Source organism: Parus major, chromosome 8 (genome assembly GCF_001522545.3).
Source record: "Parus major isolate Abel chromosome 8, Parus_major1.1, whole genome shotgun sequence".
NCBI lineage: Eukaryota > Metazoa > Chordata > Aves > Passeriformes > Paridae > Parus > Parus major.
Window position 1 is genome coordinate 11,776,183 of NC_031777.1, and position 17,783 is coordinate 11,793,965.

General features: G+C 35.2%; 1 long non-coding RNA gene across 1 annotated transcript in view; it reads right to left on the minus strand.

Annotated features, from left to right (window-relative positions):
- Positions 1 to 368: 368 nt before the first annotated feature.
- Positions 369 to 17,783, minus strand: part of LOC117244800 — a 30,948-nt gene continuing 13,533 nt past the window's right edge. Inside the window, exon 3 of the long non-coding RNA XR_004498564.1 lies at positions 369 to 461. This is a non-coding gene — a long non-coding RNA (uncharacterized LOC117244800). The remainder of the gene's footprint in view (positions 462 to 17,783) is intronic.

A 17,783-nucleotide genomic window follows, 5' to 3' on the forward strand; every position in this document is an offset into this window, starting at 1 on the left:
TATTCTACATTCACTTTAAATTACAAACCAAACAATTATTTTAAAATAAGGCAGAGATACATGTACAATAATTTCCCCAGAAGTATGTCAAATTATATAATTGATCTATTTCTAATCCTAAGTAGTGGTAAAAGCTTGCAGTGGCAAGTAGTTATGGCTAATGTACATTTTTCTTCTAAAGGAAGGATATATTTAAACTTTTCCTGCTCCTTAGAATAAAAATGTAATGATCTTAATTTCACTTAGAAGTAAAACAAGAGCTAATTCAACTACAAGAAAAGCTAGTCGAGTTATGTAAGCCTTGGGATGAAACTTCACCTCAAATGAAACACTTGAAATGAAAATCAGCTCCTTATACTTGCCTTTTTACTGGGCCTAGAAGCAATACAGTTGCAGCTCATCCACTCAATCACTTCTGATTTCCAGAGCTTCTTTTCCAGAGGGATGCTCCAATGAGATACCTAAATGTATTTTATGCCGAACAGTCCAAGTATTAACAGAACTGACTTTGGGTTTTATACCTAAGAATAATTACAGAAATCATTTCATCTGTCATGTGAAGAACCCAGAATAAAATGAGCTGCCACAAAGTATTGTGTCATGTCACCATACACATGCATACACACATTTTATACAGGAAATATTGCAGCTGTTCACTTTCCCTCCTACAGGGACACTAAGGTGGCAGCTTTCCTTGGGGAATATGCTATCATTAGATTTCCCATTTGGGCCTTTTCCATGGAGAGAGATTTTTCCTGTACCAGATTATGTCATACTAATTTCAAACTGGAGGCAGTCACATAAAATTGATTTTTAGAAACAAGAGAGGAAAGAGATGTTTGGTAGATGGTGTGAGAGGAAGCAGCAATGTAATACATATTCTCAAAATCATCCTTGCATATTCTCTATGTCAGAAGCCCTTGAGATTTGCAATGCTCTATTTACCCCATTGAACATTTCAGCACTAGTGATTCCCACTCTCATATCCACTGTTAGACCATCGCTGGCAGCACTGGATTTCTGTGTTGTAAGCAGGACTAGGGCTCTTTTTTGAACTTATGCAGTTATTTCTTCACACAGAACCAAATCTCTTCCAGCAAAAAAGCATAAATATTAAAAACAATAATAAAATATCTCTGACAATAGAAAAAATCATATTAAAACTTCCACTTCACTTATGGGAAAATGGAAAGGTCATCAGATATAAGAAGACTGTGTCTGAACAAAGATTTGGAAATTTCATTCATTAAAAGACAGAACTGTGTTTAGAAGTATCAGATTCTGAGGTAAGCAGCTATCAGGGCTGCTGTCATTACTGGGAAGATGCAGCTTCTCCATGTCATGGACAGACTACTGTACATTCCCAGGAAAGCAAGTGATGGGGGGAAGCAAGAGGAAAGGGCTTCTCTCTAAAGTCTGTGAGACTTTCAGATTTTGCTGTTTCAGACAGTATGGCTTTGCTCACATAAAACATGAAAAAAATCAGTCTTATTAAAGTATTTCTGAATAGTTTAATGTCTCTGAGCTTATACAAACACGTGCATCATGCGTTTGTGTGGTGATATGTGTAAAGATTATATATCAGATCTCATCTTGCAGCTTGAAAAGCTACCATGTAAAATATATTCTTCAGAAAACTTCAGGCTAGTTGTCATTGCTATTATTCAACCATCCATAGATGTGTAGCTACTGCAGTTTTAGGTGAGCCAAAAAGTCCAAAACCCACCTTTTTAATTTCTCAGGAGAAAATATATAGCTATTTATTTATTTATTTTCCTTTCAATAACATTCAAAACTCAAACAGGAAAAATGACAAATCAATTAGAAAAGAGTTTAAAATTAATCTCCCACCTACTAAAGCACACAGTGTACCACCTTCCATATAACACAGTATCCAATATGGATAAGGGCTATCCCTCAAGCATCCAAACATATTTAACTATTAACCTCTCCAAAAAAATTCCCAATAAAATCTTCTTTTTCAAATTTTTGAAAAGCTATTCCTCCCTTAGGAAAGCTGGAAAACTTACTATGTATTTCCACTGACAAACAGGCCTTGCTTTAGAGTTGGGATCATAAGACTTATAAACTTTTCCTGTTATTTGAACATCCCTATAGCCATAAAAAGGCTTCACAAACTGCACTAACTCCACTAAATTACACAAAGAAGTGGAAAACCATGAGAATTATGTTGGTGGGAAGGGACAGTTAGGCACTGATATTGAGGAAAATATGGTCTTACAAATACAACAGCAATACTGATTAACATGTCAGGATATATAATTAGTCCCAACAAATAAATCTCTGACGAATTTCTGGAATTTCAAAGTACACCAGTAAAATAAAGATAGATAGATAGATAGATAGATAGATAGATAGATAGATAGATAGATAGATAGATAGATAGACAGACACACACCCGAAGTGTCTACTGAAGTGTATTTCATGCCTGAAAATAATTTTCAGGTATAAAAAGCACTTATAAACAACAAGTTACTGAAGACTTCACTTGACCTCCTCAGGTAAATTTAATGTCATCCAATATCAGGCATCAAGCAATCAGGCAGCTCTGAATGTTCCCATCACAAGCAGTGCTGTGAGCTCTCTCTGGGCAATGACACATTCTGGTTGTGACCCCTCCACCTCAGAGGGCTGGAGTAGCACCTAGAGCAACTTAAAATCTCAGAGATTGTCCCAGGAACTTAGTTCTGACTAGATGCCCTGCTGATAAGAAGAGTAAGCCAGCTGACAAACTCTTAGTTTAAAGTAATGTGAAGTCCTGGATTAATGTACTGAAAGGAGACAGCAAAGCCTTTAAACTCCCTGTTCTTGTATTGTTTGTTACTTCAGACTGATAAAAGAGGACAAAAATATTTATCTCACAGATAAAACAAGATTCCATCATATTCTCCTCTGTCATGGAAGTGATATAGGAAATCCATGTGAAGGTAGTAGCAAGGGAAAAGTGAGTGTTATTAAGCAGAGAAGCAATGAGACATTTCGACATTTCAATGTAGAATATTTAGGCCCTGCACAGGTTCCCCCATGTATCTCACTCTTATCAGTATATATAGTTAGTTTTCCCACATTGTGTGATGATGAATAACACGAGACATCAAAGTATCACTTTCATTCTGGAATGATGACAATTCAGAAAACAGATTGCAAATTTCACTATAAATCAAAACTGTTCAAAATGTTCTCTAGACTCCTGATCCAACAGCGAACAGCAATCAGCTTCTGTAGCAATACTTCAGGTGTTCACTGCCATCAATTTAAAGAATTCAGCATCCCTGACATTGAAAATGGCTGAAGGCACTGACTTCTGTACAACTCCAGCAGAATGATGCCACAGCAACTCCAGTTAAAAATACCTGAAAGAAATAGCAGCTCCTGTCCTGTATCTATGCCTCATACACTTAACATGCAGGACAAAACTTTAATTTTAATTATTAGGTTCCAGAAGAGTAGAAATAAATTGAAAATTACTAAAATTCATTTTAGGCATTTTGATATAAGAATAGAAATGTAATTACCAAAAAACATTACCAAAGGAAATACCATAGCTTCAGCTGAGTTATGAACACTGATAAACAATATAAAAATAAAATATAAAAGTTATGGTAATTTAGTCAAGTTGATATGAAAGTTGTGACAATCACTGACACCTGAGCTTTATGAAAGCGTCAGCTAAGGATATTGTTATTGATCTGCTAAGCTGAACACAGGTTATCATGTTTACCTCCAATATCTTAGTTCTGTGATAAGAACTATTTACACACACAGGTATCCTTCCTGTTCTCATTGTATTTAGTACCACCTGTATTTACATTTTCACTTCTGCCATGCAACACACGCCATTTTTTGTAATACACAGACTTACTAAGTTGCAATAAAACAGTTGCCATTTTACCAAGTCCAGATATATTTCCATTCAGCAGAAACAGCCAGGCCACACCACAGTAATGTTAATAAAACTCGGCACTAATCAGGAAATGACATTTTGAAAACCATTGTATTTTTAAATTGCACTCATGCAAAGAAAACTAACCCACCTCCCTGCTTTATTGGCTGGTTTAATCCACAGACCTGTCACAGAGAGAACTCAACTGCTAGAAACACTCAGTGCTCACATCACTGCTAAGATTAAAATCAAAGAGAATGTCACCATTCCTTTGGAAACAGGAAGAAGCAAGGTAGAAATTTTTTATTGTAACAAAATCCTGTGAAACACACATACAATTTGGAAAGAGAATGTATTTATTTCTGCATTTTTTTCCTTCTCCCTGTGGTTCTCAAAGCATTTTTCCTACAAAAAATATTTTTAAAAAAACTAAAAATAAAAGACTGGTGATGGCTCATTACACATTTCTTACTAGGACAACACACCTTTCCTTGAAGGCCAAGGAACACCTGCTGAGTTTTAGGCCAAGATTTTCTCAATATGGGTGCTTCAGTTCCAAATACGCATTGCAAAATAAAATGCAGAGAATATCTAAAATATACTTTTTGCTTATTTTACATACATTTAGAAGTTAATAAAATAAAAACCAGGAAAATCTTTATTAGGACCTTGTAGAACTCTAGTTGTGAGTTGGAGTGAAAACTGAAAACTGGACTGACAATTTCGGGGGTAATGATTGGGAATGTTTTTAGTTCCTGATGCTATTGAATTTACAAAACTTAGGTTATCTCAGAAATACATGATTATTTTTGCATTTAAATGGGAAATCACTTCAACACCATTTTTTGAGAGCAGAAAACCTCACCATTTCTATATGTATGTTAAATTGCCATGCTTTTTAGTAAATCCAATTGCAAAGGTGCAATTAACCAAAACAGCTTTTTTTTCCCCCGAGGTAGTTCAGTGCTTTAAAATCACATTTCTATGAAGATTCATTAATTACTGGTTTGCAGCAGATGTCAGATATTAAGTGCTGTAGAACTTGAATAAGAAATGTGTTTGTAACAGTTGTTCATTAAATTTCAATCTTGTTTTTCCCAGCATAATTTCATTGACTTTTCTCCATGAAAAGTTTTGCCCGTCAATGATAACTCTAGTTTTACTTAAATTCTACCTGAACAAGCAAACAGGAAGCTATGTCACATCTAAGAGGTATAAGTTTTTTTTAATAAACAAAAATCTAAAAGCATAAAATAGTAGGTCAAAATCAGCTTTCAGCTATACTGAGATAATTCCTGAGTAAACAATAGGCTTCATTAGTCATGCCAGGTTTCTTTTTGTGTGAAGTTTTTTGTGGGAATAACATTTTCCCCATATATCCACATTCCTCAGGATAAAATATTTCTACTGCAAGCCATATCAAAGCTTTCCCACCTGAAAATATTCAGAAAGCGTCACAAACAAACCATTTGTGATGGGTGAGCTGCCCCTAAACAGCAAACAAACAGAAATAAGGTTTCCTTCAGTCCAGGGGGCTGAGTTCCCAGACATAACAGCACGTACTGCTCCAATGCTGAAGGCATGAGTTAGATAATGATGTAAGTCCCCACCCTTATAACAGAAGTTACACAGGAAAAAGCTTGGCTTTTACAGGAAGTCTCCTCAGGTTAGTCCAACTGGCAGAGACACTGCTTTTTACTTTATACTCTACAAAAACAGCCATTTAATGTTTCCCAACATTTTAGTTTTCCAATGTGCTGCAAACTTATGAATAAAAACTTCATTGCTGCCTTACATAATCAATTAAAAGAAAGCACAGATTTGTAGCAGCTGATTAATAGACATTAGGATTCCTGGCACCTTGGAAAAAACCACTAATTCCTACTGTGCTATAAGAACTAAAAGAGACACACCATTGAGTACTAGTCTGTAGAAGTGAACTAACAAGACACCAAAAAAATTAAAAATTCATTTTTGCAAAAATTGGAGGCAACTGTGTTTTAGTTTAGTTGCAGTTTACTCCATATGGTCAAACTGGTCCACTTGACAAAGCACATCTGTTCCTCAGAATTCCCCAAAAGGAATTCTTCCTCTTCCATATTCCTTTGAATATTCCTCAGAAAATTCAATTTAATTAAAGCAGAAGCATTTATAGTTCCTAGTTCAGATATTATCTGCTGCTTTGAAAAACCTACTTGCATATGCTAAGTAGAGTGCTAATAATAAACCAGTAAAATGCAAAGTTTGTTTCAAACTTCAAACTTTCTGAGAAATTACTTTCTGGCAGTCTTGAGGAGAGCTATTAAATGTCAATTCAGTATCGCTTTTGATTTCCTTAGACCAGATTTAGCAGCTGAACTGAATGAAGCAAGACACAGGGGAAGATATCCTCAACATAAGCCTCCCAGGCTTTTATGTTTAGATCAAAGGGTATTGATTTACAATTCTGAGGATGAAAACAGTGGTGAAGAAACCCAGGCAGCTTTAAGTGCTGACATCAATGACAGATCTGATTTTAGCTATGAGTGCCATCAAATAAAAACAAGGCCAATGGCCTTGTCAGAAACATGCTTCCCTTTCCCCACCCTACTTGTAGCACTGGTAACTATATGAAAGCAAAAAAAAGTAAAATAAAGCTGTGCAGGGAAAAAAACCCAAACAAAACACAAAAACCAAACCACTTATATGTGGTCACTCACAACCAGCTCAATCACAGAATGAATGCAAGTGACATGCTGTCAGACAGGAGAAACAGCAGTAAAAATAAGTGCAAGAAAAATAAGATCTCTTGTACAACATAGTGGGCTCTTACTCTAATCTAAACATAAATGCTTTGCTGCCTCACAGAAACCCTTCCTTTTAGAGATACAGTCCATAGCCAGGGGTCATCCGGTACTAAAAGCTCTGCAGATCACATCTGTGCTTGCTTTTGTTTTAGGGTGAGCTACTTTTTTAATCTTCTAGACATTTTTGGTGTTAGCATTCATAAGGGTCATTTTAATATGAGAGAGAGAAAAAAAGCTTTCTCAAGCAAAGTGGATCTTTTAATGGTGACTATCACTTTTAATATTCATATGGGTGGAAAGTCCTCCCTTTTGTAAGTCAGCTGATTTTGATTTTCCTTTTTAAACCTCATTAAGGCAGAAAGAAAAAATTCATAATCCTAAATAAATTAATACTAAAAAAAAGGAAACATACCACAAGTTTTATGAAGGGCTTCCATATGCTCAACCAGAATTCCAAAAGAAATGAAACAAGCTCTAAGATCCCTAATGGAAAATGCCAGGAGGAAATGAAGCACATCTTTCATGAGGTTTATTCACTTCTCTCTCTAAGAAAAAGCAGAGGAAAGAAAAGCTCAGAAGCTACCAGCTCCTAGTAATAACATGATTCATGACATACCAGATCCCTTGCTACATCTTATAGTTCTCTCAGCAGCATCCCTCCAGGTATTCCTCCAAAAAGATAGAAGCAACAAACCATGCAGCATCTGTAAAGTTTGCCCTGGAAAGTGGCAGAAGAAGGTGGAAAGTGTAATGCAGAACAGCACAGTATGGGAGAAAGTGACTATTCAATTCAAGAGCGCTGCAATACAGCTTTGTTTTCAGAAACGGCACTTAGACAATAAATAGAAAATCATTAACTCGCTACACTCAGTGTTATCTCTAAACCTAGGTGTCAACTTCTGCTCCAGGGAAGCAAGAACTTCAGCAAAACAGTGTATTTCTTCACAAATCTAATACCAAGTGGATCTGGGGAGTACATATCTGGGGAGTCCAGAGACTAAACTTCAGAGTCCTTGGATGACGGTATTTCAGCTGGATGATTAAATAGTGGTATCATTTTTCCTATTCCTCCTAAAGACAACAATTTTTTTCTTGTCATCACTGTGTATGATAAAAACATATTTAATGAGGAAGTGGGTAAGCTGATGTTCTATGAACAGTGAGGCAAAAAGAAAAAGTATTCATCCACAGGAATATTTAGAGGTCAGGGTAATAGTAAGAGTAATGATTAAGAGTAACAAATGGATTAATGTCTTTGTTTCTAATCAATTAATATAAGCACACTTTCACTCCTAGAACTTGGTAGTCACTTGTTTGACAGCTGGCTGATATGGAGAACCAATTAATTGATAATTACAAATTTAAACTAGTGATGTTTGACCAAGCACAGACATCACCAGCTTTTTTATCTATTGACAAAAGGTTCATTTTTTCTCAGTAGCATGGCTTCTTCAGCTTAAAAGAAGCAGCAGCCATGGAGATATTCTCTGGAGCAAACCTCTTATCAAGTATTTTGCTGAACCTAATAGAAATAATAATGCATAATTTCTCAAGCTACAATGCCCTGCACCAGTTTAAACCTCAGAGTACACGAAAACATCTCGATACCTATCAAAGGGTGAAATCCACTACTGTCATAGACCAAAACATTGCTCTACAGAGATAACACAGGCAGAGGCAGGATATCTGAATTCCCCCTTAAAATCCAGGACAACAGAGCTGCTTTAGTCACTGAGATCAATGCCAGAGTCACAGCATCACTTTGCAGGGCTCATATGGTGCCCCCACACATCTCTGTTGGCACTACTTTTTTTTCCTTCATGTAAAAGCAGTCTTCCTCATCAAGCCATAGTGATTCTTGCCCCCTACATCCAGGACACGTAAAGACTTGTTACCAAACTTCCATCTCAAGGCAAAATCACTCTGCACCTATCCTGGGACTGGAGATAAAGAAATACAGAGAGCAATCTTGAAAAAAAGCTATTTAAAATTTTATGGTTCCCTATCCTATTTGAAGCATTTTAGGAAATTTAAAAAGAATGCATGGTAGGTCATGGATAGGGCTCAAAAGCTTCCAGTTCAATCTCTCTCCTGACACTGAATTTCTCTCAGCCTCTTTTTTGGCCTCAGAATGAATGCATCAGCTTAAACTGGGACTGTTTACACATACACTAGCAAAGGAGGAAGGCAAATAAAGTAAGAGCAATGTACAGATGAAAGAGACATCAATAAACAAATCAATTTTCTCTCAAACTATTGCAGCGTCAGCAACTATCCAACCATAATTAATGCACTGCTTTATAAAAATGAATTACTACAGTGTGTATTGTTAAAATATTTCATGCAATTACTTAGAGTTATCTGAACGTCACTCTGTACAGCACAATAAACTTCAGAGTAAAGTAGAGCCCAGTCTGATTCATGTGCAGACATGGGCAATAGAATCAATCCCTTTTGGCAGGCAATAGGGAGTGGACAGGACAAGGAAAAAGTGGAATAAATAAAAAAAGAGGAACTTTTCTGTTACAAACACAGTACCTTCGGTAAATTTTATGTAATTTTTTTATGTATATGTTCTTTTTCCTAATATGGAAGAAAATGGCCCTGGATTGTGAAAATTGTGTTAATCAAATAGATTGTTTTTCTAAGAACTTGTGTATTGGAAGTGATGTAAGAAGAGCAAAAATTATATAGAAAATTATCTTTTTTTGTCTTTATCCATCAATGCTAATAAATTTCACGGTAATTTTTGTAAATACAGTTACACTGACCAATTTTTTCATGGCACAGCTTCCCTCTAGAAAAATCAGAAATAAGAAACATGAGGTGTTTCAGTAAATTCCCGTGACTGTCCACAGCAGGAAGTGAGAACTGGGATTGATCAATGTTTTTAATCAGACCCTGTCGTGGTGCATTGTTGCACTTGTAACAATAAATGTTAGGTAACTATGCTATTAAAGCAGGCTTTGTTGCAATTTTATCATGTCAACATTATAGATTACAGATTTTTCTTTTTGACAACATCACAGACATATAAAATGACACTTGTGATACAAGAGCAATCTATTTCACCTCAGAAAATAACTACTGTCCAAAAAGGGACAACTGAAGATAAACTTGCTTTGACTATCGAGGGATGGCTGAAGCTGAGAGGTATAGAGCTGCTAAAAGTTAATATACTTTATATATTGCAATTGTATTTCAAGTACAACCTAATTCTAAATGCACTTATTTCATCTGCTTAGGTCAATAAATAGGAAGTTTAAGCTCAGCATGATTAACAAGAGAAAAATAAAGTGATAACAGAGTATAAACACAATCTGCATTCTCTTACAAACAATATATATATATATATATATAGCTATTTTCTTTTTTATCATTTATTCAAGGAAACACTAAAGACTGGAAGATGCTGCAGAATATTCTTTTTCAAAGACATATAAAACACTAATCATTCCATGCCAGGATAATAATAGCATGAAATAAATAAAATATTTAAGACTAGCAGCTATTGTAGAATAACATCCATAAACAGGATTGGCATTAAAGTGACAAAAGAAAATGTAAGACAAAATAATTCATGCAAAGAATTTGAAATACTGTATTTGCCTAAAACTGCACTACACAGATCACATGAAATAATTTGTTGTTTAAGCTACAAAGCTAATGCTTAAATTATCTATAAACCATTAGCCTGAATAATCTCAGGGTAGTGTAATTACATATACAAAGTTCCTTCATGTCAATTACACTGGATATAAAAACAGTAAGTAGTAAATAACTTTCCATAAACAAAAAATTGCTACCATTAAAGAGATCAAGATTTGTTATTGTTACACAATGGGGCAAAGAAATATTTACAGTGTGAAGATTGATCTCATCAGGATTCAGCAGCACTCAGACTTTGAATGTTTAACTCACAATGGGTCTGCAGGGAAACCCCAGTGATGGAATCAGAAATGGATCAGAATGTCTCCATAAATCACAAGCTGGTCTAGATTTCACTGAAGCAAATATAAGTAGTGGAGAAACCAACTTGTACTTGAGAAGGGGAACCAGCTGTCATCTGGCTTCAGGGCTAAACAGGCACACAGCCACTTCCTCATCACAGCCCTTGTCCTTACTGATAAACTCACCCCTGAATTTAACCATGTTACATCCCACAAGAGCTGTAAAGGAATATTGATCCACCTCCATTGCACAGATAACGAAAGCAACTTTTTTCCAGAATAATCTCATATGTCCTGCGAGTGAGACTAAAATAAAAACCAGAGGATCTTTCCCTTTTAAATAGCAAATCAATCTAGTTTTCTAAACAAATATTTAAGTACAAGCAGTGTCCAACTCCCTTATAGATAGAAACACTAAGGTCCTCTACATGAAAATGCATTTCCTAGGAGGCTCTATAAAAATTTGAAACAATGAGTTAACATTGCCTTTAAAAAAATATTTTACATGATATACTGTTTCTATTTTTACAGTAAAAGGGCATGAATCTTCATCTGAAGATGCCACAATGTTTTTATTTTATTTTATTTTAATTTTATTTTATTTTTATTTATACATGCCCCCAGTGAAGTAGAAAAAATTTTAACCAATAATAAAGAAAGGAATTGCTAATGTATTAATAATGTTAATTAAACAGAGTATGAAGTACTGTGAGACCTTGTTGCAAGGAAGGATAAGAGTAATCAACACTGTTTCTCTCCATTTCTACTTTTATTTTGGAAAATAACCTCTCCATTTGCTAACCCACTCTTCTATTTTATGACTATGACACTTTCATCCAGCAGCTTTGTTGTGCCTAAAACAAAATTCAATAGAAAACAAAAAGCAGTTAGAATCACAAGTCTGCAGTATGGATTTCCCTTCATTATAGCTACAGAAAGACAAGAGGTTGAAATACAAAAGAAAGATCATGAAATACATTAAAAAAAAATATCTCTTTGTCCCAAAATGATTTTCAGCCTTTCTATAACCTTGCATGCAAGTCTGACTTGATGGAAACTAATGATTCATGATAAAGCAATGAAACTGATTTTCAAACTTTGGGAAACTTTAGTGCTGGGTTGTGTTCCTGGACCTCTTTTAATCTTCTCTAGTTATATTCTCCCAGTAATGCTGCACAGTTAGTCCACAATTTCTCATACTACTAAAGCATGTGTTAAATGCATTTTTCAATCAATGCTTTATACCATACCAAATCACCCTGACTTCAGAGTGACTCACACCAGAATTTTACCACTTTTACTTACAATTAACTTTCTGAAAGCATGACTAAGTTTTTCCTTATTCTTCCAGCATCTTCTCAGGCTCTCCCTGTTCAGTCTCCACACATCAAAGAGATTCTGAATGGTAACTGAAGTTTTGCTCACCATATACCCAGTACTATATTCTGCTCCAAAGACAGACAAAAATTCTGCATGCTCAGTAAAAATAAAATAATAAAACATCTTTGTTTTCTCCTGTAGCTGTTGTCTTATGTGAGCACATAAACTGCAAATGCTTTCTAAATTTCTGGAAGCATTTGAATACACTTACTTGGTGCTTCCCTAAAGTGTTTTCATATTTCAGGATGTATCTCAGACCTTTGGAAGAAAATTCAGTGGAACCCTAGAACCAGACAAAAATGTATTCAATTCTATTCATATGTACACTAAATTTTAGTAGTACAACAGCATATTCTATAGCTTATATTTAATTAAGTTATCATCAATCACCTTACTTTCCATTTTATCTGCATTTTAATTTAGGATTTTTTTCTCCCCATAACTACAATTCCCAGCTCCAGCCTGCATTTAGTCAGGTAATTGTTCCCCTTTCACACCTTTCAGAAACAAAAAAGGGACAAAACCCACAAACCCTATTTCTAATGTCTGTGCATTATAATCTCTAGGCAGGAGTATTCTCAAGCTGACATATAAAATTTCCTTGAGTGTTTTTCAAGAGCTTTGAATAGTTTTTCTTTTACTGTACCATTAATTCATGGCTTTGTGGAAAGAAATGTTATTAGCTCAAACAATTAATATGTCTGCATGATCAGTTGCTTCTAGCAATGATTTTTATTTGATTCATTAAATATAAGATTGAATTTCAGCACTATATAGAAAGATGTAATGACCAAGATAAATTGGGGGGGNGCAGAGATAATCAATCTAAAAATTAAATAAAATGTTTCAGTAGAGAAACAAGTAACTGTGAAGAAAAGCAATAAAAAAGGGGGATGCTTAGCACTTCACCATTTAGAAGAAATTGTATCAGGGAAAAAATCCCAACACTGTATTCTACAAACTGCACTCTAGAAACTCACTGCTGTGTAGAGCAAGACAGAAACCCACAAAGAGCACTCATACTGTAAGAGAACACTCTTCCTCTACAAAAATCATTTACTTGCCTGGCTCAAGAGAAAATGCAGGTCTGAATTCTGCATTTAACTTATCTCAGAAAGGCAGAATTCATATTTCATTATACTTTTTTATTAACTTGGTTTCTATACCTTATCACATATTAATCACTGCAAGATTAAAGTCAATGTATCACTACTGTATCAGCTATAAATAACTAAACGAAGTGAAGCCCATCATGTGTAATACAGGAAAAGCCCTTTAGAATTTACGATGGATTCCTTGTAGAACACTTAAATTGTCAGAATTCATTTTAATGAGAAGTTCTTTGAAAAAATAATTTAAAAAGCAATTTATATTAATTAATATTGTACATTAAAATGAAATTCTAAGCAACTGAAGACAGAAGCTATAAAAGGTTCAGACTTTAATGAAAAACTCAACCTTATACAATTCCGATGTCCTAAATACAGCTCTATTTTAATTTCTTTCATAATTAATTTGCAGGTCAGTCTACCTGTTTCCTTTCTCTTTAAACACCCACAAGCTCACAGCACACATGCATGAAGCATGGCCCTTTGTTATCTGGTGAACTAATTAGCTGTAATTATTAAATCTCTGCTGTCTACACTCCAGATATTTAAAAATCAATCCTCACAGTCCTTTTGTGTAACACAATATTCTCCAAAGAACAGAGAAAAGGCACAGGAAGTACCATTTTAGTTTTGAATATACTTCTGAAATTATTGTGACAGTTAAGACATGCTCATATGTATGTACACATATATGGAATACAATATATATATATCACTAAAGCAGCATGATTTGTGGGGTTTTTTTCTTAAGGTCTCATTCAGGTGACTTGCATTTCTTAAGGTACTACTATTTTTTAGGAAGAGGTGGTGACTATATATTCTGAAAGGTAGATATCTGACCCAGGTACTGATGGTTTTGTTTCAGCTTTCCATTGCTGGCACTGCCAGCGGAAACATTCACACTCACAACATTCCTGCTTGACTTTGTCATGAGTAATGGATGCAAAGATGGTGTTCTGTCTTTGAATATCAGAGCCCACACCCCACATAAAGGAGAAACCTGGCCATAATTCTCATCAGCACATCAAAGCTATCCTCTTGCTCCCTTACTACATCAGCACAGAACTGTAGGAAAGCCCTGAGAGGAACTCAGCAGTGGATACTGTCCCATTTGTCTGAGGTCCAGATGGAAAGAGCCACAGCCAGCTTAGAGAATTCAAGGAATTTGTGTTGACCATTTCACTTCAGTGCAGATATTTGAAAACTGCAGTAGCCTAAGATTTCTGATATTTATGTCCATTAGTTGTGTATGTGAAAAAACTCTGTAATGCTAAGTAAAGCCTCCCTTACCTTCTGAAGGCATCTGGAAGGCAGAAGTTCCTACAACCTACTGGTTGTAGAGTAGATTGTAATTTTGTCCTGACCTGAGTTTAAGTTTCCTTGATCTATGAGTGTCTTTGGACTACAAACTTCAAGCATAAAAAAAAGTACAAGGGCTTTAATTGTCACACCATTCAATGTATCTTATTATGTATAAAAGGCATTTGTGTTCCATGCATGAGAAGATAAGGAATCCTAATAATTTTTTGGAGCAGATACCACTGATCAGGCAGATAGTAAAAGAAATTACTCATAAAATCTTACATGCCTGGGTAAAAACCAAGAGGTGGACACTTAAAGAAACCTAGTAATACTAAAATTGGTATGTCTCTATCTAGATACTGTATTACAACATGTACCTATCTAAAATTTGTTCATTGTCATCTGGGATAATTAAAATACTCTCCCACCAAAACTGCATTCAGCTAACTGGCTTTACTGATTTCAAGGACCTTGGCAAGAGTCTGGGTTGCCCCTGTGTGCAGTAAGAGGAGGCTGCACTGTACTTCTTGCAGAGTGATACATATATCCAGAAATTTTGAAGTGTTGTATGAACATCCATAAATTAAACCTCAGAAATTCTGTGTTCTTTCTCATTTGTAAACTGAGGTATTGTATAGGCCTATTCCCTTGATGTCATTGAGATTTCTGCTGCACAAAGAAAACCACAACTCTAGTCCAGTCTTCTCAGCTACAAAAATGAATGGATTTGATCCAGCAATTAGTTCTAAAATGAAAAAGGACATATAAGAAAACTTGGGTGTGGAAAATTGAGCTTAGACTTCAGCAGAGCAAGTGAATTGAAATGCATGATGTGCACAGACACAGCAGCTGAGTGGCAGGGCAGACATGGGGCATGGTAAGGTCATGCTGGTTTAGGTACAATTCAGTGAATACACATGAACTTTAGCATCCCCCTGTCATCTTACTCCTCCTACATCCCGGGAGTATTGCTTTGTCCAAGTATTTGGGGAGCTGACCTTGACAGAAAGTGTGAGCTGAGGCTGTCACGTGGATTAGCCATAGGGACAGAAATCTTTTTCTGACACGTGAAAAAAAGCCCTTGCTGTTCCTGCACAACATTTCATAAAGAATGCAGGGCACAGCTCTCCTATCAGATCACCAGTCTATCTTCCTGCTAACTCTGACCTCTTTATCAAATCTCCTCTTATATTTTTGGCACATTTTCTCTCCCACACACCCCCTCCATTGCAACATCAAGTTCAATGACTGTCATGGGCACTGCTTCTTCTTACCCTACATCTCTCTGATCCTGAAGTCATGCTTAAAATCAATGGATGAGATTCACTGACAGCAAGAAAGGAGAAAGTTATGAAGTCACACTTCATTTCATTAAAGGAGCAACAATTAACTAGTTTTGCAAATACAAAGATTTTTCTGTTTATAAAGGCAAAAAACAAACCACAGTGGCACATTTTCATTTGTACACTTCTGTACTACCAAGTCAGCCCATTTGAAGTCACCCAGCTTTCTATCCCTTTCCCCGTACACAATCAAACAAATTCTAGGTACATTAGTAAATACTGATACTATAGAAAAGTATTTATTCTTGGCTGGTAAATCATGAATTATGATTCAGACTAATGCACATTTCTCATAGCAGAAATACAGCCTCTGAAAAAGAGGGTATTTATAATATCCAGTTTCGCAGGAACAATGGCATAAATGATGATGCTACAGTAATATAGAAATAATTCTTTCTATTAATTGTATCTTTAAATTTCAAGTAAGGTGTATGAGTCACATACACATACTCTCATTATTGAGACAGTTTGTATCTGCTATCTTGCCATGCTTCTGGCAAATGGCAGAGAGAAAATTCTAACTTTCTTTAATCAGATTGAAATTACATAAAAGTAACCCCACGTTACCTGGCTCCTATCTCCTATTACCATGGTTTGTATTATCCTTCCACATTCTCAAGAGAACTGAACTTTCTATGAAGATTAATGCTACACTCACTTCACTGCACATTAATGTAGAAGACATTATTACTTTGAGCCCCAGGAATTCCCACTGGCAAACGATATTAAATCCATGCACTGTCTCTCCAGGTATCCTGACATGCTGGCCTTAGACCTGCTGTAAATTCAGCCATGGCTGATAGCAAGACTTCAGCCAGAACTTTGAAGTTTGCACCCACTTTAAAAAAAAATTAAAAATAAAAATTATATATATATATATATATATATATATAATATATAATATAATATAATTTGGAAATACATACCAATGCAAAACTAAAATTGCTTCCTCCTATGACATCCCATTGGTTTCTATGGGAACACTAGAGAAGCTGCCAAGTTTCATTTTGAAACATTAATATTTTTATAGAATTATAAGAGCTTCATATAGTGACATATTAATTATATTGTTTAATGTAATTTATTCATCTGGAAAGATATGTCTTTCAAAGTACTAATATTTGTAGAGATTTACCTCTACCTTTTTTAAAGGAAATATCCTTGAAACTGCTCGAAGGAAAATTTATGGGGTAAGGAAAAGGTATTCCTTATATATTCTCTGTGTCTTGTTGCCCAAATAAATAAGGAAACACTGAAAAATTCCAACATTCTATGGTGTCACTATTTTTTAGAATTAAATTAATATAGTCTGTGCAGAGACTTAACAGGTCCTGTCCGACTGCAGATTCACTTCAGTGCTTATCAACATTAATTTTCCCTTCAAGCCCTACAAGATTTTGGGTTAGGAAAGGAAAATAAGCACAAGCTGCTCAGATCTGAAAACTGTACAGATGGTTTCCCTCTTGGATGCATCCTAACTGGTATTGTAGCAATTACATATACAGATTGAAATTACAGGTATCAACTTTGGTGCAGAAGTTAAGAGAACAATGGAGAAAGGAGAGTGTTCATGAAGACTGCCCATAAACCTTTAAAATTCTTGGAAAGAAGGATCTTATTTAGCAGCCCATCACCCAGCAAAATGCCTGCCACAAAAAAACTGTCTTTGTAAGAATTTAGTATTCTAAACTAAATGTAAAAATAGAAGTGGGGCTTATTTTGATAATTTTCAAATTTTAAGTCAATACAAATGTAATAAAAAATAGCAATATGGGACAAGAAGCTACTTTTTTATTCCTACTTCTCATAACAGCTTAGATTTTTCACCCAAAACATAACAGAAGAATACACACTATTTCCCTTGAATTTTTTTTTTTAATTCTATTTGATTTTAGAAAGGATGAACTTGTACTTATTCCCTTTGTGTTGTAACTCTGCACCATGAAATACCATGGTTTTCATTCATACCCTTCTCCACTAGCTCAGAACTCTAATATCACCAACATTTC